This window comes from Rhipicephalus sanguineus, chromosome 1, assembly GCF_013339695.2.
Source record: "Rhipicephalus sanguineus isolate Rsan-2018 chromosome 1, BIME_Rsan_1.4, whole genome shotgun sequence".
In the NCBI taxonomy this organism is placed as follows: domain Eukaryota; kingdom Metazoa; phylum Arthropoda; class Arachnida; order Ixodida; family Ixodidae; genus Rhipicephalus; species Rhipicephalus sanguineus.
In genome coordinates, this window is record NC_051176.1 from 267,197,710 (window position 1) to 267,212,149 (window position 14,440).

A 14,440-nucleotide genomic window follows, 5' to 3' on the forward strand; every position below is an offset into this window, starting at 1 on the left:
TCCTCCTCACCTTATTCTATGTCCACTGCAGGGCGAAGTCTTCTCCCAATGATCTCCAATTTACCTTATCTTGAGCGAGCCGATTCCATTTATTCCTGCGAACTTTTGCTTTCACTCCCACACCTGACTCGCTGCCGCACTCGGCTGTGTTAAAGGCGAGCCAAAGCCCCAGCACACTCCAAACTCGACAGACGAGGAACTGGCGCGAACAGGCCAACACCTAACACAACTTGCATAGACTTCCAAAAATTTCCCCGAACGACGAGCGACAAATGTTCGTGGTGCTAATCCACCCCGACACTATAGAAACATAATATATCAGCGTACGCAGCGTCCGGCAGATGCCGCCTCACGCTAATTGACGACAGACTCGTCATTTGGTGGTGGGAGGCGCGACTCACCGAACTACACTTGACCATTCTTGGCGATCTGCAATGGGCAGTGAGGCCTTGGAAGTGGGGCTTCACCTACAGCAACCAGCAACCAAGCAGCCTTACGTGAATAAAGTTGTTTCTCTGTCTCTTCTCAACCCTCGGTATCTATTCCCACCTGATGTGATGGGAATGGACTCATTATCTTAACGCGAAACAGCTCGTTTCGGAGAAATTCCGGTGTCGGTGTCGGCGTCGTTGGTTGTGAGCGAAAAATCGGCGTTGTCCGTGAGCGAAAAATCGAGAAATATGCAAACCAAATAAACAATGAACAAAAAAAAGCTTCGGTTTGAGTAACAATCGAGCCCAGGCCTTCTGCGTGGCAAGCAGATTTCCTACCACAAAGCGACGCCATTGCTTGGAACTGCTACGGGAAAAAAACACTATATGAACCAAACTCAGTTTAAAAGCTCCGCCGGAGAGGCGGTCCGCGTGGCGGTCGTGAGAACTAGTGGCGCTGCAGTCACGTCTAGCTCCCGCGGTTGGCGCTTGTTGTGATCGGCGCCGCCGATGCACGAGCGCACGTGGGTTACAGCGTCGTCTGCGCTTTGTTAGCTCGTCATTTTTGCGACTGTTCTTGACCAGGCTTAGCGTCTTGTACGAAGACGCGTGCATGATGTACGAAGCGTAACGAGGGCGAACAGATTCACAGTGCGGTATGCCGACTTGCTTTGCGCCGCAACGACGACTCCGCTTCACGACACTTCTTCGGACCTCCAAAAGACCCTACGCCATTCAAGCTTTGCATCGCAAAGATAGAAAGCTTACTGCGAAATGCAAGGTCTGTGATGTTCATTTTGAGAGTGACGACATTGTAAAGCACTATCGTCGTGTCGTTGCGGGACAAGAAGTTTTGATCGCACGTGAAATGTGGGAACTCGCGCCCGGTGCCGTGCCGCGCTTGTTTCCAGCACTTCCACCCCAGATTTCAAAGCCAGAATGTTCGGGTTTAGGCGCAAATCCCCCCCAAAACGCACGGCGTCTCCCGCGAAAGCTCAGTGCCCAGTTTGGAGGAGCCGCCAGAAATAGAACAGCAAAACGAAAGGCCGGCGATTAGCTATATACGACCGAGACTGAGAGTTGCATCACACTGACATTCGATCAGTTCTCAGCTGTCGCTATGCCTTCAAAGCAGTGGTTTTTCGAGAGATTTTACGACGAGGTATCGAACAAGAGGTGCGGAATATTTTACACTCGCCGGCTCGGGAACGGGCTGCTCAGCGCAAAAATTTGAAACGGTACACATAGAAAAGGCGCGGACCAGCGCTGGTCCTCGTCTTTTATATGTGTACCGTGTCAAATTTTTTTGTGCTGAGCAGTTTAATAATTTAATAGCAACTAGCCCAATCCCACACTTTGCTTCGGGAACGGAGACTTACTTGTGCAAAAGATAATTGTAGTTTACGAGCAGTTTAACTGCGTAGTGAACGGCGACAGCACGAAACGCAAACGGCTGTCGTACAGTGTAAGAAGCGCTGCGGGCATGAACATCTGCTCGGTGAAGTTGAAAAACTGAAGTTGAATACTGGACGACTCTTCTGGCGACAGAGTACGCGCGAATAACTGCTCGGTGCTCACACCATGGCGATCTGTTCGAATTGTTTAAGGCACCGTAGAAGGAGGCGACGTAGAAGATGAGGCACCGAAATACAACTACCTGCTGAAAAAATATGCTCAGAGACGACATCTGTTCGATGTAATCGCACACTGAGATTTCATTTACCGAGTTCTCGTAAAATTTTTCCGATTTCGGGTCAGTATCTGTTTAGCCGTCGCGAAAAAGTGTCTTGTAAACATTGCAAAGCATTGGTGATGTTTTTCGAGAAAGTTGTTTCAATAAATGTAGACGACATGAGTATACTGTTTTCTAGCACGGTTTTGTATCTCGATTAATTACGCTTCTTTGTATACTATAAAAGGCTTTTACAAACAGTGCTGGGTTGTTCTTGGTCTAGATAAGACCGGCAGCGGCTAAAATTGTGGTAGTTACAAAAATTACGCTGAAACCCTCATTCGCTTAGAAACTCCTATGCTTGGAAGTTAAGCGCAATGTAGACAGCTCAAATATTGTCCACAGGGACATGACGTCGACGAAGGCAGCAGGTCAGCAGGTCTGAGATGAAACTCTTTATATGTGGCCGAACTTGTGGCCGGGAAACTGAAAGTCAAACTACAGCAATACACTGATAGCGGCGAACAGAGCGTCTACCGTCGATCAACTGACAAGCGGTCAAGCGCGGTCGGCTTTTATGCGGCGCTGTTGACTTTCCAGCGATATCGCTGGTGGCGGACGTTATCTCTCGACAAAGCTGGAACATTCGCGTGCGGCGCGCAATCTTACCAAAAGGATCTACTACAATCGCGAAGCTTCTCAACACTGCTTCGCGGACAGCGTCGAGCGTTGATACCGTCTTTGCTGGTCAAACCCAAATACATCAAAATAAAACAAGAAGTGGGCGTGGCAATATAGACCGACATCGATCTTAGCCAATCAATGAACAACGCACGCGGGCCAATGCGTGCAGACGACCTTATGCATATCCACCTAAGTATCCACTTAACTAGTACAGTAAGAAAGTTGCCGCGCAGTTGCCGCGAGTAACTGCGCGGCGACCGCAGTGTTATGCCGTGGCAGCAGACGACGCGCCGATAGTAGCGGCAAGACGGAACTGCAGCGCCGCTAGTTCTCGCGACCGCCGTTCGGACCACCCTCCTCCGCTGGCGGAGATACGGAGCTTTGAAACTGAGTTTGTTCTAGTAACGTTGATATGAACGTCATGAAGCGGGAGGAGACTCCTTAACGCATGTAATATTGCGTGGCAGAAGCGTAGAATCGCGCCAGGTGTCAAAACATGTGAATTGCGCAACGAGCGCGTGTTTGAAAGGCCACCCATTACAAAGCGCTGACATCTTTGATCATCATCAGCAGCAGCAAAAGCATCACCAAAGTGAGCCGCTGCGTAGGTTCGCGTGTTGCCTTGGGGACGCGTAGTGGGCCCTTCGCTGAATCGCAAAGGGAAGAATTATGGTGTACTGGTCACTTTGCAACTGTACTTGCAGTAGTCATCTAGGATAATTTGAAACAGCCAATGTTACGCGCACAGACGTTCGTGTTCTCGCGCATGCTTGAGGCATCCACCGAGAACCTAAAGCAGGCTAGCAATTGCGAAGGCTATACGCACGGGGCCCGATTACGCCATCGCGTTCTACTCTTGAAGGCGAAGCTCAAGTGTCCTCCAAGTTTTTCTCATCGGGTTGACTAAAATAGGGAAATAAACGAGACATACGTACGGACATAAAGATCACGTTCCTACCATGTCGTCCACCGCCAGCACGAAACCATGGCACAGTGTTTAGCTACTATGCAATAAGAATAAGGAAAGACTGTGGGCGTGAACTAATGTAAAATGGTAAGACAGACGCCCTATAAAATCTTTGAAGGCAAATAATCAATAGGTAGCGACCATCTCGCTGATCGAGGACGTAAACTGCCTAAGGTTATCTGAATGAAAATGCGAAGGATTGATAAGTCACTCGGAAGGCCGGTCATTCCAGTATCGGGTGATGAGTAGAAAAAGAAAAGGACAGGAAGACTGCAGAAAAGCGCTGAGAAATTGCTGAATACATCTCAAGTTGTTGCCATGCCATCGCGCATAAGACCGGGAAAAAAAAAAAAAAAGTAATCTCGAAAGACTTCAGTTGTCCGCCGAAAGGCGTGTCATCGCGTTGGAAAGGCAGCAACGCGTCCTTTCATCATTCCCTCCCCCTTCCCCCCTCCCCCCCACCAAAAAAAAAGCGCAACGGAGGGCGACGGTGATCAGAAGTTTGCGCATCGGAAAGCAAAGTGACAGGCACTATATTGTTTCAAACACTTCGCTCGTGACGTCTTTCGCCCTGGTGAGTACATATAGACCACTAATTCGTGCGTGTGCGTGTTATTTTTTAATATCATGCGGGCTTTCCGGAGGTGTGTGCTTTCCGGAGGTATGTACTTTCGTTCAGGCAGGCTCTTTAATAAATTAGTGATGTTCGCGATATTTGCTTATGTTTGTTTTCTGCACCAGCCTTAGTGTTAGTGATTCTCGAATTAAGCTGCAAGAATATCTTCACCGAGGTATTTGTATTCGCATACACTGTAGTAGTAGGTCGAAGTATATTTATGATGGCCACTCGTATTTTATGCCTGCCTGCTTTCGTTCTGCGGTGTACGCAGATAATGTTGCGTTCTCACTTAACGCGGCACTTTGGCAGCTCATTTGCTCGCAAGAAATTTAGGAGCAGCCGCAGCTAGCGCTTGTTCCAGCTTTTGGAGCATTCGGTTGGCGCACCGTATCGCTAGTTTCCTTTCCTACACTGTGCATGCAGTTGAATTCTTTTGCAGTAGATTCGCTTCCAGGCTACACATTTATGCAAATGAACTTGCCCAACATAAGCCATCGCTAATTTCTGGAAACTCCACGCGAATAATTGAAAAAAGGAACACAGTTTGCTCCAATTAGGTACTCGAGTTCTCATGTTTTTAACGGGCAGACATGACGTTAACTCTTTCTAGGTTTGCCTATATTTTGGACACCATGATATAAAAAGTCGGCTGTGGCATATTCATAAAAAACTACACAGAACTTGTATAAACAAATTTCATGAAAATCAAGCCAGTAGTTTACCTGAAAGAAAGCAGGACATATATGTCCCACTGACTCACGACCAGTGTTTTAAAAAAGTGGTAAAACATTGTCCCATGACTCATGAAGGCTCCATCTCGCAATTTTCATCAACGGGTATTTGGGATGAAACGGCCGAGCAAGTGGCACACGGTATCACTTCTCAAGTTGTGCCGAGGAAAGTTGTGCGGACCTCACTACCAGCAGTAGAACACCACCTTCACCTGCGACTCTTGTGAGCCTTCATAGCGCTGTGGTCTGTTCCTGTAAAGCTTACTTCACCGCATGCACCAACCATTTTTTTGTCCATTTGCCTTTCCTTGCTTTGGCTGTCGAAATTGTCGAGTACGGCTTTTGTCCCTGAATACGTGCCTACTTTTCAAGAGGTATATTATACAAAGAAAAATATTTCCACGCACCAATATCCGCAATTGCGCTTCGTGATGAACGTGGCAATTTCACAGGGGATTGTGTTTCGATGCATTTATAGGTCAAGTTATTGCGCAAATTTACAAAAACACGTGATGACTGGAAGTTAAAATCGCCTCTCTGAAAAACCAGAAAAAGAGGAAATTATACGGCATTTCGATTAGTACGTCCTGTGGGGAATCGGCGATAACCACCCGATCACCACCCTCGCCCATGTCCGCACCGGCGGTGATAAGACCCAGCAGCGAGCGCCACTGCGCATGCGCCTTGGTATGGACATGCTCCATAAACAGGCACGGCGAGCGGCCAAGGGGGAGTTGCCGGCGAACTGTCGTGAAGTGTGCGCGGCATGCAGTCCGCCGGGGCCAGGGCCAGCGGTATACCGGCGTGGCAGTCGTACGAGGAAACTGTTGGGAAGTTTTTTACTGATGTTTTACCCTTTCGCCGTAGTTTGAAAGTTATCTTTTTACTAATAAAGTGTTTTCGAGTGGTCCCGACGTCGACGAGCGGTCCATTTCTTTGGAGTTAGACAACGAACCCCACAGTTCTTTCTATCTGAAGAAGAGGAAAATTCAGAAGTTATCATTAAAAAAAAATTGATCGAAATTCAACGCCATTTGTAACACTACTTCCGCCCTTCTAAAGCGTGGTAAAAGTTTTCCTCGAGATTACAAAGACTTAGGTAAGATATGAGTGCCTTAGCGTTAGGCTAATTGCAATGGGTGATGTGGGAGTAATTTTTTTCCTGCAGATGGAAAAATGAAATGTATGCGTCCCGCTGTCGCACAAAGGATTAAATGCACATCTCATTCTCATGTAAACGGCTCGTTTTTAAGTATTTGTCTTTTTTGTCTGTAAGATATGTATGAAGTTAAATTGGGCAATGGAAAATTAAAATTTCAGATTTCTTGTGAGTGAGAAGACGACTTAAGAGGACTGCTGTCCCGACACAATGCTTGTACCTTTCGGAGAGACCTGCCTCGCAAGAACACCTGTCGTCTTCAACCACCGACTCGCTTGAAATGCTCTTTATGATTAAAGAAAAATTTGATGCAGCTCTCTGAACATGCTGGACGGCTCTGCGCACAGTGCAACTATTTCCGCTGTTTTTCACTGAAATTTCCAGACCGATTAATATAGGGTGATCTGTGGCAAGCACCCATTCGCCTTCGATGAAACGCCGCGATTCAAAGCCATAATCCAGAAACTTCAGCACGGAGCTAAGCGAAAGAGCCGCCGGCAGTGAAGAGATTCAGCCAGCCTTGAATGCCATCCAGAAAGCACTAAAAAAAGAAGGGGCTCCGTCGGTTAGCATATGACACCAGGACCGTTTCTCTACAGTTCATGTTCATTGGCCACATTTAAGAAAGACATGAGAGACTGTGCAAGACGGTAATGATCATCAGTGGAATTAATGAATTCATATGGAACACAGTCTCTGCATGCGTAAAGTCCGATTTTAGATTAGGCTCTATGAGCAAAGTTTTAAGATATAATAAAAATAATAAAGGGCCTAATACGGATCCTTTAGGAGCACCGGACATGACGCCAACGGCAGATGATTCTGCTGACTTGGAGAAACGAATTGTGAGCGATAATAAATAGAACTGGCTATCCAAGAAAAAAAAAACAAACAAACGAGAGTTATACTTAGTTTAGTTTTATCAGTAGCTTGCAATGAAACACAGAGTCAAAAGCTTTAGAGAAATCAATGAAAATGGCGTCCACTTGATCACCTGGATTTAGAATAGAAGCGACATCGTGAACAAAACCGACGAATTGTGTTAAAGTGCTGTAACCTCGTGAGAAAGCAATCTTGAGCCAAAAAATGTTCGGCGAGATCATCTCCCACTGTTTTCCACACAACATGGAGAGAGAGAGAGAGAGAAATGTTTTAATGAAAAGCTGGAGATGTTTTGCCTGGCTATTCGCCCGACATGCTATACTCCAGGTGCTGGGTGATGATTATGACATATTCACTGATAACCACACACACATACATAGACTACACTGTTTACAAAGTTTCGATCAGGCTTGTGGCCCGCAAGAAAGTCAGCAGCGCTTTCGTTGCGCGTAACGCACAGGTGCTGCTTTGCCATGGGCCCAGAATGTGCCGCAGTTCTATAAACACGAGTCCTGTTGAAGGTGCAAGGCCAACTTCAAAGATCGTCTTTCTGTTGCGTATCGCCTGCATTCGCAGAGAACATGGAGAGCTACTTAGAGAAAATGATGGGGAAATCCAGCCTTCTCAACAACATGCTCGGCAATTACAGCCTATACACTCTAAGAAAAAAGAGAGTCAAAAGAGGGTCATGGAACCGTGACTCTCTTCGGGTGTCCATCTGACCCCTTTTGGAAGGAGCAGGCAGAGAAAAAGAGTTCGCATTTGGGAAGGAGTCACTGGACCCTCCTGAAGCGCGTTTCGATTGGCTTCGGTATAGGCTTCCCAAGCAACGCTTAGCGGCGCTGCTGGATGGATGGTGACAAGTGTGCCACCAGGCTCGAAAAAAAAAAACCTTTACTCTTTTTTTTTTTAGCGTTGGCCTAGTGTCTTTACTTCAATTAAAACTATTTTACTCCAGAAGAAAAAAAAAAAAAACCTTAAGTTTTCAGCTTCGTTCAGTGCCTGCTCTTGACAGGCAGCGCCATCTCTGGCAGAAAAAGAGAAACTGGGGTGTCAGTAGCGAGCGTTTTCCCTTCTCTCCACCGCGTTGCCGCTCGCTTCCGTGCACGTGCAGAGCTCTCGCGGTGCACTTGCGGCGTCTCATAATGTACCGCGTGCAGTGCGGCTTCAAAAGGATCTTCAAGCTTGACTGGCACTTCCGAAAAGCGAACTTGATAAAAGGAGAAAGGCTCGTCAATCACCTAACGGTGAAGAGCAGACGATCGACGACAACGACGCCCGACTCAAAGCGAAATGCATTTCCCAAGTCGCGATTACACCGTGTAGGACGTATACCTCGAGTACGGTATATTCTAGGGACCGTACCTCGAGGTAAGTCTCATTCTGTCATGTTAAAGATGAATAATGGTTCACATGCACTCCGAAATGAAGCCGTACACGCTATCGCTGTTCTGCGGTGTGAACTACGAATCGTATGATTGTTGTTTTGATATGCCATGCTTAACAGTAGCAGCCGTGTACTTTCGTGAACAAACGTTTGCGGCGTGCGAAAAAAAGAAATTACACGGCCATGGCCCTTTTTACTGAGAAGGTTAGAGTCAAGTCCTCCGTGCCGCTGGAGCGCGTGAATTGCAGGCGCCGAACTTCTGACAATGTGCCGAGTTCAGTTGAACTCAACCAACCGCGCAACGCTAACGGTATTGGCCGCGAGATCGAGCAGAGTCGCCGCCTGGCGGCGGCTGGCTGAACCGCGCCCAGTGTGGATTGCTCCATGCGTCGTCTGCTGGCCACGTTGTGTTTGCATGTGCGCGTACGTCGGGCAGGTGCTCAAAAGGCGGTTTGTTCCTTTGCGTTAGTGCAACTTTAACCGCACGTACGTATGCCTAACACGATGTAAAGAAGCATTTGGCCGTGATCGGCTGTATATATACTGTAATAATATCAGTGAGTGCACTTGTCGAGAGTGCTGTGTGTGGTCGTGGTCGTCGTACCCTCCGTTCACGAGAGTCATATCAGTGTAGGTGCCGCTCTGTGATTCAAGCGCATTGCAAAGTGCATTAGGCGTTGCCCTAAAGATGAGAAGTATTAAATCTCATGTGAATATAGCCTTTCAGCAGCTCGGTGGTAAACGAAAGGCTCTCGTGCACTTGCGCGTTGTGGTTAGGTGTATAACTTCGGGACTGTCGTTATAGGTTACGCGACGAGCTTTAGTTGTGTACGGTCCTAGTCCCACTACACAGAAATATTTCTGTCAAGCCACGCCTGACACTTTGGTACTTAAATTGTCCCCTTAAAAGAACAGAAAATCGAATGACCCGGAAATCACAAAACTGGGTTGCCTTGCGCAATTTTGACTTGTGGCAAAATTTATACAAAAACACCCGTGTACTTAGATTAAGGTACGCGTTAAAGATCCCTGATGGTCAAAATTAATCCAAACGGCGTGCTTTACATTTTTGTCGTAGTAATTTCACGCGAAGCCACATCCTTTTTTTCTTTACATTATCTTGAGCGTTTGTGTTGCGTTTTATAGATTGACGAAAGGCAGCGGACATTATTCGCATGAAAAACGTACTTTGGTCCCGTGAAATAACCGGGCCGTTTTTTCCATTACTCTCGTGCAAGTAATCAATCGAAGAAAGTTCCGTGCTGTACAGTTACCTTTGTGTACCGTTACTGGAATAAAAACAAGCGTGTGCGTGTTAAACGTCCCCGTAGCGCTAAAGTACTGTCAGCCACGTAGCTTTCTTCAGTAAACCTATCAACTGTCCTACATTTCATGAAGAACTGAATAAGAAATGCGGATGAATATTTGAGCACGCAGTGCACGAAGTCCTATTTGAACTCATCGTGCAGGAATACGGGCTATCTTTTTGTTGGGGGGTATCCAGATGAACAAGAAGTAAATAATTAATTCAGACGCGCTACAGCAGTGCGTATAGTGGGTGGAACACAAGCTAAACATGTGCAAAGAAAACAACAAGAAAACGTCATCCATTGCGAAAACACCGACTGTTGCCGAATGCGGGCTACCGATTCGTTGGCAGAATGCGCTACTCTCACAAGTAATACCAACGTTCGGCGCGCTTCGTGCATTAATTCGGGAATGAAGAGCGCACATATTACCAGAAAGCTGCAGTCAACGCATTTTGTTTGCCGGAAATCGGATCAAATCGCTCACAACGAAGCGCTGTTGTGTGCGTTTCTATACGCGCCGACAACCACCCATCCACACTAGCGCGGCGACGGTGCTGCCACCTGTAGCCCGATCTCGCGGCGAATAACGCGAGTAGCCTGTATCCGCGGGGCTGTTGCGGATGCCCAACTAAAGCTGTCAGTTAACGAGTTGCCACCGTTATGCGTGTTGCTGTACAAGCTCCCATAAAGTGAGCGATGCAAACAATAATCGAGGGTCATTTCTTGCTGATCGCACGTCGTGTCTGCACTACTGAAGGTGCAAGATGTCGTTTTGAGATGCACTTTAGTCTACTTCATAATAACATTTCCATCGACCTTGAGTGTGCAGCGTGCTTCCACGCGAGGGAACGTGAAAAAAAAAAAAAGCCTGTGCACAGAACGCTCAGACGCACTATATGTAATGATTTTTGTTGGCTTAAAGACGGTAGTTTGAGGTGCAGATATAGTACGGTGGCTTCCAGAACGTACGCGGTAGTCATTCAAGTTGGACACGCCTCGCTGGTAAAGTGAAAAAGCTCTAGACTTTCGACGGCGCGCGTTGTTGCGGCCGCCGGCGTGCACTCTTTTCCCTCGTTTCTGTTTGCTGTTTTCGTGGTTTGCATACAGCGATGACGTTGGGCGCTATAACAGAATCGAGAGAGTGTGCGTTATTGTGGGAGTTATGTGCGCTAATTCTAGCATATGACATGTCTGATCTCGACGTATACGGCGTACGCACGCGCTGGGTGTCGTTTGGGCCCTAGTACTCGCATCTGTTTATCTGAGTATTTAAGGATGGATTACGTTTGTAAAACATGCGGTCAATAACCGCTCACGGCATACCCCTGGCTGCCGGAGGATGTGCTTTGTTGTTTTGTTGTTAGCCTTTATTAGGTCTGTGTGAACCACTTATTGTGTAGGTTTTGCAAACCTTACTGCAATATCATTTTCTCATCATAATATCACGTTCTGCTTTTCAGATACCGTTTTTCATGGTGCTCACGCTGGACAGGAGCGACAACCTAGCAAGCCACAAGTCTGATGCCTCAAGCCGTCACCACTTTTTGATTTATTCTTAATCACAAGGAATAAATATGGAAACATGATGGCGATTTCTGCTGTTCATTCAGCACCATGGCACTGTGCACATCACAGTCGCACATTTTAGTTGGCTATACTCATAGAAGCATGTAAATGAGGAATACCCAAACTTCTTAATTGGAAATCGCAGACCATCTTTTCGCGCTTTCTATATAACTTTGCTGGAAAATATGTGTTGTTTTGACGAGTTTTATTAAATTAATGCTAAAACTGAACTATTCTTTTTTTTACAGTCGCTGGGCAGAACGGCAAGTATTATTGGACTTGCTTAAAATGAATACTCCACTATTTTCAACAGTAGTCGCGCAAAAGTAGAGCAATGATCAAATGAGTAGCTTAAAATACTTGTGGAGTCGCTTGATGCTTCGGTGTGGGTCCCTTGACCCCCCTAGGAGCGTTACCGGCAAGAGTCGTCTGACTCCCTATAAGTGGTAACGTGATACTCCGGATGAGTCTTTCCACTCTTGAGGGTCAGGGGACTCTCCTAGAGCGAGCCGACCCTGACGCACCAAGAGAGTCACCGTGACTATTTAAAGAGAGTCCTATACGTGGCAAGTCAGAACTCTCCGAAAAGAGTCACGCATACTCTTTTTTTTCTTAGAGTGTAGATGCAGCCTTCTTGGTCACCTTTCTGTTAGTGAATAACATAAAAATTCATAACCAATGTCAGCCAAACATGTTTCTCAACGCCAACTTTCTTACGGTTCTAACGGTATTACCATCCGCAGTAATAATAATAATAACGTTCACGACTCTGCGTGTCCAAAAGTATATGAATAAAGAACAAATGCAGAGCAACCGTTCACATTTTTAGAGTTACTCATAATATTTACACATACTGATATCTCATCGAACCAATTTGCCGTCAGCGTATATTATAGTATAAGTATGTGAAGCTACGTTCGGCATGTATGTATGGTTTGCGCACCGCGCCCCACGACGAGCTAATAAGGCTGTGTGCAGTAAGCCAATGTCCTCTGAGCTGCTTGAACCCAGCTTCCGCATGTATATGCAGGGTTCGGCTGGCCACTTCTATATGAGCAACCCGTCTCGCCCGTACGTAATTATTGCCGATTGTTTAATTGACCTAACAACAAGGACTCTGGCTTCTGGAAGACGGAAGTAAGTTTGGGACAAGCTCGGGAAATTAATGATGCGCATTAGCGGGCTGTTGGGGCGAGCAAGGCACCAGTACACCATTAACGCGGCATTTCGCGCGCGCACTGCTTCACCTTAGTTGACACGCGCGGCGATTTGGAAGCTACGGTCGTCGGTGTCAGGTTAATCAGCGAGCGGCTCATTCGAGCCAGCGAGCTCTGCCCCAGGATTGCCTATTCACCATTCCACGCACTGTCACCCGCAGTGCCATCGATCGTCGAAACTAATGACCGTCGAGCTGTTTGACCTTATTTTTGTTGATGACCACCGAATCCGCCTGCTGACACATGCACGGCGTAGGCAGGAGCCATAGACACAGCTTCGCCTCGGCTGAAAAGATCGCGCAGACGTGCAGTGTTCCGATGAAGCACAGTCATTGATCAGTGCAATGCAGTGAAGGCGCTGAACGCAGCGAGTCCTGTGTTAAGCCCGCTGCAGTCGCTACTAATACTCTAAACGTATTTCGATTCTTAAGCAATATGCAATTACTGCTTCGATGTCGTGTCTGTCTTGGGCATCACCGTATGTGTACGAGATATCCCTGAGTGTGTGAGCCAGCGCCGTCATACTAGTGTAACACTTTTGTGATCAGAATTGTTCGCAAGAGCAAATTATGCCCAGTCCTGATGCTGGACCGACCATAAGGGACCAACAAGGGGTGAAGGGCAATTACAAACGAAAATCTTCGTGAATTCGGCCCCTAAATATTTATTTACGTTATCATATTCCTACCAAAAATGGATGGAGACCGCAATTCTTGGCTCGTATTGAAGAAATATTTCGAACGCTAGAACTAATTGTAACAGCGAGTGCGAGCCAACTGAGAATGCTGACGCCATATCACCTACTTCAGCTACTGCTTTCCACAAGCGTTAGAAATTTTTAACAGCGAAGCTGTGCTTGGTAGAGGCTTCCCCGTCCGATGGCATAGCGCTGATCACGTGGCATCGCAGTGTGGCGAGAGGGAAGCTCCGTTGGAAGGAAAGGTCTGTGAGGTTCAGTGAAGCTTGACGGGTGAACCAATGAGAGGCGCGCCAGGAAGGGAAAGAGTGAGGCTCAGCGCAGGAATCCAGCCGTTTTGCAAGAAGTAGGTCGGTGAGTGTCTCGGTGGAGTATAAAAGAGAGCGTAGGTTCTTTGTGATCTTGCACTTTCATAATGGTCAAGACTGCTCCCGAGTGCGCCAAGACAAGAACTTGCGTACGCGCTAGATAAACTTGATAATCGCGCTTTGTCGGAACAAAGGGTTTTGGGGCCTTGGCCGAGTCCGTCGTCAGCACAGAAGGCTTTGAAAGCATTATTGCGCTTCTCGCGGACAACTGGCCTTAGAGACAGACTCTAAGCAGTGTCGTATCCTCCTTTCCTTTTCTTTCTCTCTTTTTCCTTTTCTTGCTTTCCCTTATTTTTGTAACATCTCTCTTCTATCATCTTTTATCCCCCTTACCCCTTCCCTCAGCACAGGGTAGCCAGCCGGTCTAAGAACTGGCTAACCTCCCTGTCTTTCCACTTGTGCCATCCTTCCTAAGTTTGCATAGTGCGCATAATTACATTGTTTCAACGTTCGGGATGCTGGACAAAATTGGCACGCCGGTCCAGCGTAAGCTCATATCCTGCTGGCACGTGCGACCTACATACACGTACGCCCATCTCAATTGGTTCGTTCGGGAGCGTTTCGGCTAGTTGTTGACATTATACCCGGTACGGAGCGAGCTCGTATTGACACTGAACGCGGATATATACGCCGTGCAGTTGGCTGTCCAACCGACGTTGTCCGGCTGCTTACCTCTGAGCAGGAACAAACCAGCGGGGCGCAGATTGCGAAGGGCAGGCGCGACTCCCAAGGGTGCTGCGCTTTTCCTCT